Source organism: Mustelus asterias, unplaced genomic scaffold (assembly GCF_964213995.1).
Source record: "Mustelus asterias unplaced genomic scaffold, sMusAst1.hap1.1 HAP1_SCAFFOLD_160, whole genome shotgun sequence".
Taxonomy (NCBI): domain Eukaryota; kingdom Metazoa; phylum Chordata; class Chondrichthyes; order Carcharhiniformes; family Triakidae; genus Mustelus; species Mustelus asterias.
Genome location: NW_027590176.1, coordinates 506,462 through 520,410, shown reverse-complemented (window position 1 = coordinate 520,410; position 13,949 = coordinate 506,462).

Below are 13,949 nucleotides of genomic sequence, written 5' to 3'. Positions count from 1 at the left end.
GTATGGGTGTATATGGGCTGGCACAGTGGCACAGTAATTAGCGCTACTGCCTCACAACACCAGGTACCCTGGTTCGATTCCCGGCTTGGGTCACTGTCTGTGCGGAGTCTGCATGTTCTCCCCATGTTTGTGTTGGGTTTCTTTTGTGTTCTCCCATTCCCTCTCACAATCAGAAAGACGTGTTGGGTAGGTGCATTGACTGAGCTGCATCCTCCCTCAGTGTACCCGAACATGTTCCGGAGGGTGGCGACTCGAGGATTTTCACAGTAACTTTATTGCATTGTTAATATCAACCGAGTTGTGACACTGCTAAATAAAGCTGCAAATATGTATTTGCAATTTTTATGGCTTATATATCTTGTAAGATCTTTTTCTTTTGATTCAGCATTTGTAAAGGATATACTGTGAAGCAACAGGGACCCGAGTAGGATGGCTGTAGATCGTTTGATATTATGTGATCCATATCCGCTTCCAAAAGATTAAATTTATAATGTTAAGTCAGGACAGGAGAGTAAAAAAAAGTGTACTGTGATCATCCCGCTATATGTGGGAATGCTGGAACCTTTCCAGTGCCAGGAGCCAACATGTGTGCAGGAAGAGTCTCCAGCAGCTTCAAGAATTTCGAGAAAGCCTCGTTTTGGTGCTGCAACTCTTGCCATTGACACGGTGGAGCATTCACGTGGGTTGGGAGAATCTAGAATAACGCTGAGAGAGAATTGGTCACAAGGCAGTCTCAGAATTCACAGGCAGGAAGGAAATGGGGATCTGCCCCGCAGTGCAGGTCATTCCTCTGCACAAAATATAGAAACATCTAAACATGAGAAAAATGTGCAGGAGTAGGCCATTCGGCCCTTCGAGCCTGCATCACCATGCAATACGATTGTGGCTGATCATTCACTTTCACTATCCCACTTTCGCTTTCTTTCATTACGGGGCAGACAATTAGGTGCACATAGAGGAGAGTGTGAGAGAAGAACATTGGGTCACCAGTACACTGGCACTTTCACAGTCACCAGCACCAATAGGAGAGTGTGAGAGGAGGACACTGGGAAAATGGTACACTGGCACTTACGCAGTCAGCAGGGCCTATAGGAGAGTATGAGAGGAAGACACTGGGACACTGGTACACTGGGACTTACACAGTCACCAGCACCGAAAGAAGAGTGAGAAAGGAGGACACTGGAACACCAGTACACGGAAAACGGTGCAGGAGTAGGCCATTCGGCCCTTCGAGTCTGCATCACCATTCAATATGATTGTGGCTGATCATGCACTTTCAGTATCCCAGTCCGGCATTCTCTCCATACCCAAAAAGGAGCAAGTCCAGTTCCCTCATGAACATATCCAACGAACTGACCCCTAACAGCTTTCTGTGGCAGAGATTTCCATAGGTTCACAACTCTCTGAGTGAAGAGGTTCACCCTCTTCTCAGTCCTGAATGGCTTACCCCTTATTCTTAGCCAGTGACCCCATAGTTCTGGAGTTCCCCAACAGCGGGAACATTGTTCCCACTTGTAGCCTGTCACGTCCCCTCAGCATGTTATATGTTGCGATGAGATCCCCTCTAGTTCTTCTAAATTCCAGTGAGCCACCAGCCCAGTCGATCCAGTCTCTCTTCACATGTCAGTCCTGCCATTTCGATAATCAGTCTGGTGAACCTTAGACAGAGTCCCTTGATAGCAAAAATGTCCTTCCTCAAACTAGGAGACCAGAACTTCACACAATGCTCAAGATGCGCTCCAACCAAGTCCATGCATAACTGCAGCAAGACACCTTTAATCCTATACTCAAATCATCTTGCTATGAAGACCAGCATGCCATTGCATCATGTTGCTGTTTGGCTACTATTGGGGGGAAGAGTTTCATTTGGGCTAGCTTTGCTGTATGAGGGATCAGTAAAATATATGTGAGTGCAAGAGTTGCAGGTGATTCCATTGGAACGGGAATAGTTGGCATCTCCGTGGCTGCAAACGAGACTCCACGATTGTATGTACCTGTGCTACGGTCAACGATATCTTAGAGCAGATACAGGACATTCTGGAGGGGGATGGTGAAAAAAGCAGTGTTCCTGGTACACACTGGTACAAACGACCCAGGTGAATGAGGCCCAATAAGTAGATTACAGCCGGCTATGAATTATGCGCAAAAGCAGGACCCCAATGGTAGTGACTTCAGGATTACAATCAGTGCCAAGAACTAGTCCACGCAGGAATAGCGGGAAATTCCAGATGCAAACGTGGATGAGGAGTTGGTGCGAGAGGGAGGCTATCAGATTACTCAGAGATTATTTCCGCTTCTTGAGGATTTGGGGCCCTGTACAAACTGGATGGGTTACACCTGGGAAGGACGAGGCAGAAGACCGAGGGGGGAATATTAGCTTGAACTGTTGGGGATGGTTTTAACTAAGGTGTTAGGGGGCTGGGAAACTCTCAAGGAATCAACCCAACGGGACGCAATGATAGGAACAAAAGATCGAAATGGGAACATAGAAAATTAAGACACAGATAAATCAGGGGCCACAATCAAACAGGGCCCCTGTGTAAAATACTGGTAATGGGATCAGGAATATTGAAAAAGACAAGGCTCAAGGCATTGTACGTCAACGCTGAGAGCATTCACAATACAGTGAATGGACTCATCCCACAAGTAGATGTAATGGGCATGATAAATTCGGGATTACGCAAATTCAACTGTAGATTGATCAGGAATGAAGGGTTTGTCATATCAGGAACTGTTGGGGAGTCTCGGTTTATTCTCGACGGAGTTCAGAAGGATGAGGATCTATTTGAAACTTTAAGAACATTGGGAGACTTAGATGGCGTGGGCGTGGAGAGGATGTTTCCACTCGTGGGAGAGACGAGAACTCGGGGGCACAACCTCAGAATGAAGGGACGGTCCTTTAAATCTGAGATGAGGAGGAATTTATTCAGTCGGGGGTGGTGAATCTGTGGACTCATTGCCACAGAGGGATGCGGAGGTCAAGTCGTTGAGTGTGTTTAAGACAGAGATAGATAGGTTCTTGATCAGTCAGGGGATCAAGGGTTATGGGGAGAAGGCAGGGGAACGGGAATGAAAATCATACCAGCCATAATTGAATGGAGGAGCAGACTCGATGGGCCGAATGGCCTAATTCTGCTCCTATGTCTTATGGTCTTGTGTGAGGTGTATATCGAGGGTAATTCATTGTTTTGGAAGGACCGACAAAAAGGACAAGATGATGGAGTTATATTTCTGATTAAGGACGTAATTAATGCCACATTGAGGAATTCTACTAGCTCTGCCAATGTGGAATCTACATGGGGCTTGCTGAGAGTCACCCGTGGGGGCGGGGGGAGAAGGTGGTGGAGTAGTGACATTCTATGGAGTGCCAAACTGTGGAAATGACGTTGCGAATAGCACTAAGCAGGAAATTAGGTACATGTGATGAAGGAAGAGGTTTAATTATGGGTGACACCACCCTACATATCGATTGGGCAAATCAAATTAGTAACTATACTTCTTTACCTTTTAGAACTGTGATGAAGAGAAATTTCTTCACCCAGAGATTGGTGTGAGTGTGGAAATCACTGCCACAGAAAGTAGCTGAGGCCAAATCATTGTGTGATCTCAAGAAGAAATTTGATGTAGCTCTTGGGGGTGGGGGTGGGGGGGGGGGGAACTAAAGGGACGAAGGGATACGAAGGGAACGGGGAAATCAGGATATTGAATTTGATGATCAGCCATGATCGAAATGAATGGCGCAGCAGCCTGGAACGGCCGAATGGTCTATTCCTGCTTCTCGTTTCTAGGTTTCTACTGTAGAAGAGGGATTCCTATGGAGAGTAGATGGGATAGTTTTGCCAACCAATGCATCAGGGAACCAACTAGAGAACAGGGCATCCGTGATTGGGTATGTGAAAAGAGACAGTAGTAATTGGCAATCTAGTTTTATGTGTCTCCTTTTCGATGAACGATCAAAAAATTACATAAACATTCATAAAGATGGAGAGTTAATTGTTTGATTCTGAGACTAGTGCCCTGAATCTAAAGATAGGAATCTCTGATAGCATTAGGTATGAATTGGATTTTATGGATGGGTGAACGATCCTTATAGGGATGGCGGTTGATACTGAAGGGCAAACATTTAAGGAGTGCATGGAAGAACTGCAAAAATCGTCATTTACTTTCCGACGTAGAAGTGAAATGGGATAGGTGGCCAAAAGATGGCTTACAATGGAAAATAAAGATCATATCAGATCGATGGAAGATGCATGTGTGTTGGCCGGCAGAAAAAAAACAGACAAGACTGGAGGATTGGGAGCAGATTATAATTCAGCAAAGGAGGACAAAAGCGTTGATTGAGATGGGGACAATAACGTACAGCAGTAAGCTTGCATGGAACATTGATGCTGTCTGCCAATCTTTGTCAAGTATGTGAAGAGAAGAGGATTGGTGAAGTCAAATGTAGGTCTCTTACCTTCAGAAAGAGGAGAATGAAGAACAAAGAATTGTCTGAGCACGTAAATCATAGAAACCCTACAGTACAGAAAGAGGCCATTCGGCCCATCGAGTCTACACCGACCACAATCCCACCCAGACCCTACCCCCATATCCCTACATATTTTACCCACTAATCCCTCTAATCTACACATCCCAGGACACTAAGAGCAATTTTAGCATGGCCAATCAACCTAACCCGCACATCTTTGGACTATGGGAGGAAACCGGAGCACCCGGAGGAAACCCACTACATTATTTGATTGTGTCTTCACAATGGAAGACACAAAATAACATACCAGAAATGTTGGGGGAAGACGTTGGACTAACTGAAGAAAATCCAGATGAATAGGGAAACGGTGTTGGGCAAATTGATGGAATTCAAGGCCAATTACTACCCGGGACCAAATAATTTTCATCCCAGCGTACTTAAAGTAGTGGTCTCAGAGAAAAAATAAATGGATGAGTTGATGGTATTCTTCCAAGGTTGTGTAGACTCTGGAACAGTTCCCACGGATTGCAGAGTATCTCATGTTACCCCACCATTTTCATTGGCGATCGTGAGAAAACAGGGAACTATAGACCAGTCAGCCTGACGTCGGTAGTTCGCTTCCATTATAAAGCATTTAATAAGAGTGCACTTGGCAAACAGTGGCAGGGACTGAGAGTGTCAGCGTGGATTTACAAAAATATATTCAAACTTGAGAAATCTACTGGAATCAATGTAACCAGTAGATTTGATGAGGGGGAGCCACTGAGAGAATTCGAGGACAGTGGCAGAGATGTCGACACGGTGGCACAGTGCTTAGCATTGCTGCTTCAAAGCAACAGGGACCCGAGTTCAATTCCAACCTTGGGCGACAGTCTGTGTGGAGTTTGCACATTCTCTGAGTGTCTGGTGGATTTTCTCTGGGTTCTCCGGTTCCCTCCCACATTACAAAGATGCACATGTTAGTTGGATTTACCACGCCAAATTGTCTCTTAGTGTCTAAAGATGTGCAGGTTAGGTGGATTGGCATTGGCCAGGGGGGATTAGCAAAGTGAATACGTGTATTTACAGGGATAGGGCGTGGACAGTTTCCTGTCGGGGCAGGCACGATGGGCTGAACGGCCTCCTTCTGCTGTGTATGAATTCTGCGATTCTATGATGTCTTTTGGCAATTATACAGGATCACAGGGGGAGTGCTGGAATATTGTGTGCAGCCTTGGTCTTATGTGAAAAAGGGTGCTCTTGATATGGAGGGAGTGCAACGAAGATTCACCAGCCTGATTCCCGGTTTGGCTGGTCGCGCTTATGAAGGGGAATGAAATCGGTTAGGATCATATTCGCGAGATGTTTGATGCATGAGAGGTGTTCTGAAGGAAACCTAAAAATTCGAAAATCTCCACCCCATAGATGTTATTTCTCCACATCTGTCTCCAACAGAGAGCCCATTAGTCTTGTAGAAGGCGCATTCAATGATCATCTCAACTGTCTACATGGCAAGAAGAGGTTATCGTGCAAGGTTAAAGCACATGGGATTGGGGGAAGTGTATTGAGATGGATAGAAAACTGGTTGGCAGAGAGAAAATAAAGAGTAGGAATTAATGGGTGCCTTTCAAATAGGCAGGCAGTAACGAGTGGGGTGCCGCAGGGTTCGGAACCGGGACCCCAGCTATTCACAATATATATTAATGATTTGGATGAGGGAACAAAATGTAACATTTCAAAGTTTGCAGATGATACCAAGTTGGGTGGGAAGCTGAACTGTGAAGAGGATGCAGAGACCCTTCCAAACAATCTGGACAGGTTGGATGGGTGGGAAAATCAATGTCAGATGCAGTATAATTTGGATAAATGTGAGGTTATTCACTTTGGAAGCAAGAGCAAGAAGGCAGATTACTACCTGAATGGCTGTAAATTGGGAGAGGGGAGTGTGCAACACGACCTGGGTGTTCTCGTGCACCAGTCACTGAAGGCAACCATGCAGGCGGTAAAAAAAAAGGCAAATGGTCTATTGGCCTTCATTGCGAGAGATTCCGTGTAAAAGAGCAGGGGTGTGTTATTGCAATTATACAGGGACGTGGTGAGGCCACACCTAGAGATTTGTGTGCAGTTTCAGTCTCCTTTTCTGAGGAAGGATGTTCTTGCTCTCGAGGGATTGCAGTGAAGGTTTACTCGGCTGATTCCGCGGATGGTGGGACTAATGGAAGAGGAGAGATTGATTAGGTTAGGATTGTTTTCGCTGGAGTTCAGACGAATGAACGGGAGTTCTCATAGAGACTTATAAAATTCTAAAAGGACGAGACAGGGTAGATGCAGGCCGAATATTCCCAATGGTGGGAGGTGTCCAGAACCAGGGGTCACAGTCTGAGGATTCAGGGTAGACCATTCAGGATGGAGATGAGGAGACATTTCTTCACTCAGAGAGTGGTGAGCCTGCGCAATTCATTACCACAAGAGGTAGTTGATGCCAAAAGATTGAATTTATTCAAGAGGAGGTCGGATATAGCAGTTGGGGTGAATGGGAGCAAAGATTATGGGGAAAAAGTAGAATTAGACTATTGAGTTGTCGTCATGTAGAAGCTACCCTGAAATTGCCAAAAGCATTGAGGGCAGATGTGGATGTGGAAAGACATTGAAGTCACCATGGGATGGACAAGCCAAGCAATTCATTTCGGGAAAGTTTTGGTTTCCAAGAATAAGCACGTCAAATAATATCGTAAAACGTGCTTTGCAGAACTAAGAACTGGAGAGTGAGATGCAGTTAGGGAATGTTGCCTGCTACGGAGGGCATTAACAATGAGGAGAGGTTGGAGAAACTTGGGTTGTTGTCACTGGAGCGATGGACGTTGAGGGGCGACCTGATAGAAATCGACAAGATTATGAGGGGCATGGACAGAGTGGATAGTCAGAAGCTTTTTTTTCCAGGATGGAAGAGTCAATTACTAGTGGGAATAGGTTCAACCTGCAAGGGGCAATGTTTAAAGGAGATACGAGGCAAGTGTTTTAGACTGAAGGTGGTGGGTGTCGGGAGTTCTGGGGATTGATGTGCGAGGAGAGATTCATTAGGTTAGTATTGTTTTCGCTGAAGTTCAGACAAATGAGGGGGGATCTCATTTAGACTGAAAAAATTCTAACAGGACTAGACAGAGTAGATGCAGGGAGGGTGTTCCCGATGGTGGGGAGAATCCAGAACCAGGGGATCACAGTCTGAGGATTCAGGGTCGATCATTTAGGATGGTGGTGAAGGGACGTTTCTTCACCCAATGAGTGGTGAGCCTGAGGAATTCATCACCACAGGAAGTAGTTGATGCCAAAACATTGAATGTATTCAAGAGGCAGCTGGATAAAACACTTGGGGTGAATGGGATCAAAGGTTCGGGGAAAAAAAGTAGGATTACGCTATTGAGTTTTAGGCTGGCAGCAGCTATCCTGCCATTTCCAAAAGCATTGAGGGCAGATGTGGATGTTGAAACACATTGAAGTCGCCATGCAACAGGCAAAGCCGATTCAAAGCCAAAGCGTGTGGTTTCCAAGAATAAAAACGCCAAATGATAGTGCAAAATTTTAGTTGCAGATGGAAGATCTGGAGATAGAGACTTAACAAGAACAGAAGCAACAGCCAAGGGGGGCGAGCAAGTGACAGATTTAACAGCGGTGTGTATAGATAAGGGGCAGTCAAAAAAAACGCAGCAGGCACAACAAAGAAACTGACATGAACTGTCATTTAATTAAACAGGATTTATAAAATTGAGTGAAGGACAGATATACTTACCTGGGACACGAACAATAGCGAGGATGGGATAGTAAAAGTATTGAATAATCTCAACTAGACGGCGGCACGGTAGCACAGTGGTTAGCACTGTTGCTTCACAGCTCCAGCGACCTGGGTTCGATACCCGGCTTGGGTCACTGTCTGTGTGGAGTTTGCATGTTCTCCTCGTGTCTGCGTGGGTTTCCTCCGGGTGCTCCGGTTTCCTCCCACAGTCCAAAGATGTGCGGGTTAGGTTGATTGGCCGTGCTAAAATTGCCCTTCGTGTCCTGGGATGCATAGGTTAGAGGGATTAGTGGGTAAATATGTAGGGATATGGGGGTAGGGCCTGGGTGGGATTGTGCTCGGTGCAGACTCGATGGGCCAAATGGCCTCTTTCTGTGCTGTAGGGATTCTAAGATTCTAGACAGTGGAGTAGAAATAGTTTCGAAAGGTTACTGGTCCAGAGGCGAAAAATATCGGCGGATAAACTTTTGCCCTTTGTTGTAACATTCCAGTCCATTGTCCTCAGATTCTGATCCATTGTTGGCATATTCCAATCTATTGTCCTTAGATTCTGAGCCATTCTTGGAACATTGTAATCTATTGATTGTTCTGATCTCTGCTTTCTGCCTGGAAATGCTGATCCTTGCCACTGTCGAAGGTGATCCTCCCAGTGATGTGACATGAGAACATCATGAAATGGCTCCCTTATCAATAGCAGTGGGAAATTCTCCAATGGCTCAATTCGTGTCTGTGGAGACACATGTTAATTACAGTCACTGTGCAAACAGCGACATGTAACGCCTTATCCAATTTAACACGTCCCATATTTCAGTTAAGATCATGAAAAAAGTCTGTTGTCTCGCATGCAAGAGCGGTGCTGAAGACGGAGCAGTGGAACTCTTATGGAAGTGACCCTAATATAACGTGCTTTATTCAGCCTGTCCACTCTGCAAAGACTTCCTCACCAATATCTGGGTGGCCAGTGTCAGAATCGGCAGAGCAGCCACACATCTGTAGACCATCAACACCGTGGCTTAGTGGTACTCAGAATGATACCTTCCAGTGCGTGCACCAGACATGACTATCTCAATCACTGGGTGTTTGCTGTCCCACCGGTAGAACGGACCCAGCAGAGGTGGCGGCACAGTGTTGTACAGTCGGGGGGAAGTTGTTCTGGGAATCCACAACATTGGATTTGGACACTCCAATGAGATCTGACCAAACATGAGTAGCAAATCCTGCAGTCAATTGGAATGGTAAGAAGAATCACAACATCAGGTTAAAGTCCAACACGTTTATTTGGTAGCTTGCGTTACCAAATAAACCGGTTGGACTTTAATCTGGTGTTGTGAGACTTCTTACTGTGCTTACCCCAGTCCAACGCCGGCATCTCCATATCAATTGGACTGAACAGACACTCGTCAGCAGGTGAATCAATACTGCTCCATGTTGGCTATTGGGACTAAAGGGATCAAGGGATATGAGGTCAATTGAGATCAGGGCATTGAATTTGATGATTAGCCATGATTATGATTAATGCTGCGCAGACTCGAAGGGATGAATGGCCTGCTCTTGCTTCTATTTTCTATGTATCTTCCTCTGTAATTTGCTACCACTGGAGTTAAACTCCGACAGCCACCATAGCACTCTCTATCTCAATCAACTCCTCCAGCCCACATAGCATTCTCTATCCCAAAAACCTCCTGCAGCTCCCTTGCACTGTTTATCCAATACCCTCCTTCAGCCCCCCAAATCACTCTCTATATCAACAAACTCCTCCAGGCCCGATGCATACTCTATCTCAATAACCTTCTCCAGCAACCATTACGATCACTACTCCAATAAACTACACCAACCCTCATAGCACTCTATATCCCAATAACATCCGCCAAATCCCAAATCACTCTCTATCTCAATAACCTCCTCCAGCCTCCATAGCACCCTGTTTCTCAATAACATCATCCAGCCCACATTACATACTCGATCTCAATCTCCTCCTGCAGACCCTAAAGCAAGCATTATCCCAATAAACTCCTGAAGCACCCATATCCCAATAAACTCCACACGACTCCAAATCAGTCCCTATCTCAATAACCTCGCCCAGGCAATATAGCAGTCTCTTTCCCAATAAAATCCTCCAGCCCACATAGCACTCTCTCATCCAATGAGCTTATCCATCCCCCATAGCACTCTGTGTCTGAATATTCTCTTCCAGGACGCAGCGTTCTATACCACAGTGACCTCCTTCAACACCAATAGCACACACTTTCTCAAAAACCACCTCCAGTCTCCATGGCTTTCTTTATCTGAATAACCTCCTCCAGTCCCAATATCAATCTCAATCTCAGTATCCTCCTCCAGCATTCAAAGCACTCCCTATCTCAATAGCTTCCTCCAGCCTTCATACCACACTGCCTATCTCAATATTCTTCTGCAGCCCATAACACTCTCTATCTCAATAAACTCCTCCCGCCCCTGAGCATTCTTTATCCGAAGACCTCCTCCAGCCCCCATAGCACTCTCTTTCCCAGAACTCTCCTCCTGGAAAATGCACTCGATATCACAGCGACCTCCTCCAGCACCCTTAGCTTTCTCTATCTCAATGATGCCCTCCAGCTCCATAGCACTGACTATCTCAATAATCTCCTCCAGCGCACATAGCACTCTCTATCTCAATAAACCCCTCCAACCCCCTTAACGCTCTTTATCCAATAATCTCGTCCAGCCTTCATAGCACGCCCTTTCTCAATAATCTCGTCCAGCTTTCAAAGCATTCCCTATCTCAATGATCTCCTGCAGCCATAGCACTCTCCATCCAAAAAAACAATCCTTCAACCCCCATGGCATTCGCTATCACAATAACCTCCTCCAGCCCCCATCTACTCCCTATCCCAATAACCTCCTCCAGCTCATAACAGTCACTATCCAAATAACATCCTCCAGCCTTCATAACATTCTCTACCTCTATAATACCTCCAGCCCCATAGTAATCTCTAACTCAACAAACTCCTCCAGCCATCACAGCACTCTCTATCTCAGTATTATCCTCCAGCCTCCATAGTATCCTCGATCTGAATAACCTCCTTCAGCCCGCGTAGCACTCTCTATCCCAATACACTCCTCCAGTCCCCATAGGATTCTCTATTTCACTATTATCCTCCACCTTCATTGCACCCTCTATCTCAATAACCTGCTCCAGCCCACATAGAACTCTCTCTTTCAGTAATCTCCTCCAGCCGCCATATCATTCTCTATCCTAATAAGCTCCTCCAGCCGTCATAGCACTTTCTATCCCAATAACCTCCTTCAGCACAAAGCACACTGTATTTAATAACCTCCTCCACCCCGATAGCACTCTCTCTCTCTCTCTCTCTCAATAAACTCCTCAAGCTCCCATAGCATTCTGCATCCCAATAAACTCCTCCAGCCCCCATGGCAGTCTCTGTCCCAGTGACGGCCTCCAGCCCCATAGAACTCTCTATCCGAAGAATCTCCGCAATAGCACTCTCTATATCACTAAACTCCTCCAGCCCCCGTATCACTCTCTATTACAAATATCTCCTGAAGAGCAGAAAGTACTTTCTGACCGAATAACTCCCTCCAGCCCTCAAGATTTTTTCTAACTCAGTAATCGCCTCCTGCCCCATAGAACTCTCTACCTCAATAACGTCCCCCATTCTCCACAGCACTCTCTTTCCCAATATCACCCTCAAGCCCCCATAACACTCTCCATCCAAATCATAGCATATCACTCTCTCTGTCAACAAACTCCTCCAGCCCACATAGAAATATCTGTCTCAATATTATTCTCTGGCCTCCATAGTACCTTCTATCTCAGAAACCTTATCCAGCCCTCGTAGCACTCGCTATCCGAAAAACCTCCTCTCGCCATCAGGTCACTCTCTACGACAATACCACTTTCCAGACCAGCTCATATTTAATAACCTCCTCCAATCTATTACACTCTGCATGGCAATTTTCTCCTCTAGCCCCGAAAGCACTGTGTTTCCCTATAATCTCCTCCAGCCCGCACAGCACTCTCTATCTCAACAACATCCCCCATTCTCCTTTGCACTCTCTATCCCAATAACACCCTCAAGCCCCCATAACACTCTCCATCCAAATCACCTCCTTCAGCCCCCATAACACTATCTCTCAAGAACCTCCTCCAGCCCCAAAGTACTGTCAATCTCAATAACATTCCCTAGCCCACATAGTACTCGATCTCAACAAACTCCCCTCGCCCAATAAAAAGATCTATGTCAATATTATGCTCTGGCCTCCATAGTACCCTCTATCTCAAAAACCTTCTCCAGCCCTCATAGCACTCTCTATCCTAATAAAATCCTCTAGCTATCTGGTCACTCTCTATGCCAATAGCACTTTCCAGACCATACCATATTTAATAGGCTCCTCCAATCTATTGCACTCTATATTTAATTTGTCTCCTCCATCCCGCATGGCACTATCTATCCCAGTGACTTCCTCCAGCCCCCATAGTACTCTCTATCCCAAGAATCTCCTCCAACCCCCATAGCACTTTCTACCTCAAGAATTTCCTCGAGGCCACATAGCCTTGTCTATCTCAATAACTCCACCAGCCCCCGCAGCACTCTCTCCAGCAATTTTCTCCTCCTGCCCCTATAGCACTCTGTTTACCTGTATTCTTCTGCAGCCCCCACAGCACACTTTATCTCAATACGGAAATCTCAATAAGGAAATCTCAATAAGGAAAACCCGAAGGCGTTCTATAAATATGTGAAGAGTAAAAGGATGAGACGTCAAGGAATAGGGCCTATAAAAGGTGAAGGCGGGAAAATCTGTACGGAATCATTAGAAATTGCAGAGGTGCTTAATGAGTATTTTGCCTCGGTTTTCACAGAGGAGAAGGACATGGGTCGATGTACTGTGGGCTTGCGGTGGACTGAAAAGATTGAGTATGTGGACGTTAACAAAGAGGTTTTGCTGGAATCTTTGAATGGCATCAAGATAGAGAAGTCGCCGGGTCAGAATGGGATGTAACCCAGGTTACTGTGGGAGATGAGGAAAGAGATTGCAGAGCCTCTGGCAATGATCTTCGCGTCATCGATGGAGACGGGAGAGGATTGTGCCTTATGAGTGACGGGAGAGACGGGAGACGGGAGAGACGGGAGAGCCGGAGGATTGGAGGATTGCGGATGTGGTTCCTATTTTCAAGAAGGGGAATAGGGATAGCCCAGGAAATTACCGACCGGTGAGTCTAACCTCAGTGGTTGGTAAGTTGATGGAGAAGATCCTGAGGGACAAGATTTATGAGCATTTAGAGAGGTTTACTATGCTCAAGACTACTCAGCATGGCTTTGTCACAGGCAGATCGTGCCTTACAAGCCTGGTGGAGCTCTTCGAAAATGTGACTAAACACATTGACGAAAGGAAAGCGGTAGATGTGGTTTATATGGATTTTAGCAAAGCGTTCGATAAGGTCCTCCATGCAAGGCTTCTCGAAAAAGTGAGAGGGCATGGGATCCAAGGGGCTGTTGCCCTGTGGATCCAGAACTGGCGTGCCCAAAGGAGGCAGAGAGTGTGTGTATATATGGGTCTTTTTAAATTGGAGGTCGGTCACCAGTGGTGTGCCCCAGGGATCTGTTCTGGGACCCTTGCTGTTTGTCATTTTCATAAGTGACCTGGATGAGGAAGTGGAGGGATGGGTTGGTAAGTTTGCCGACGACACGAAGGTTGGTGGGGTTGTGGATA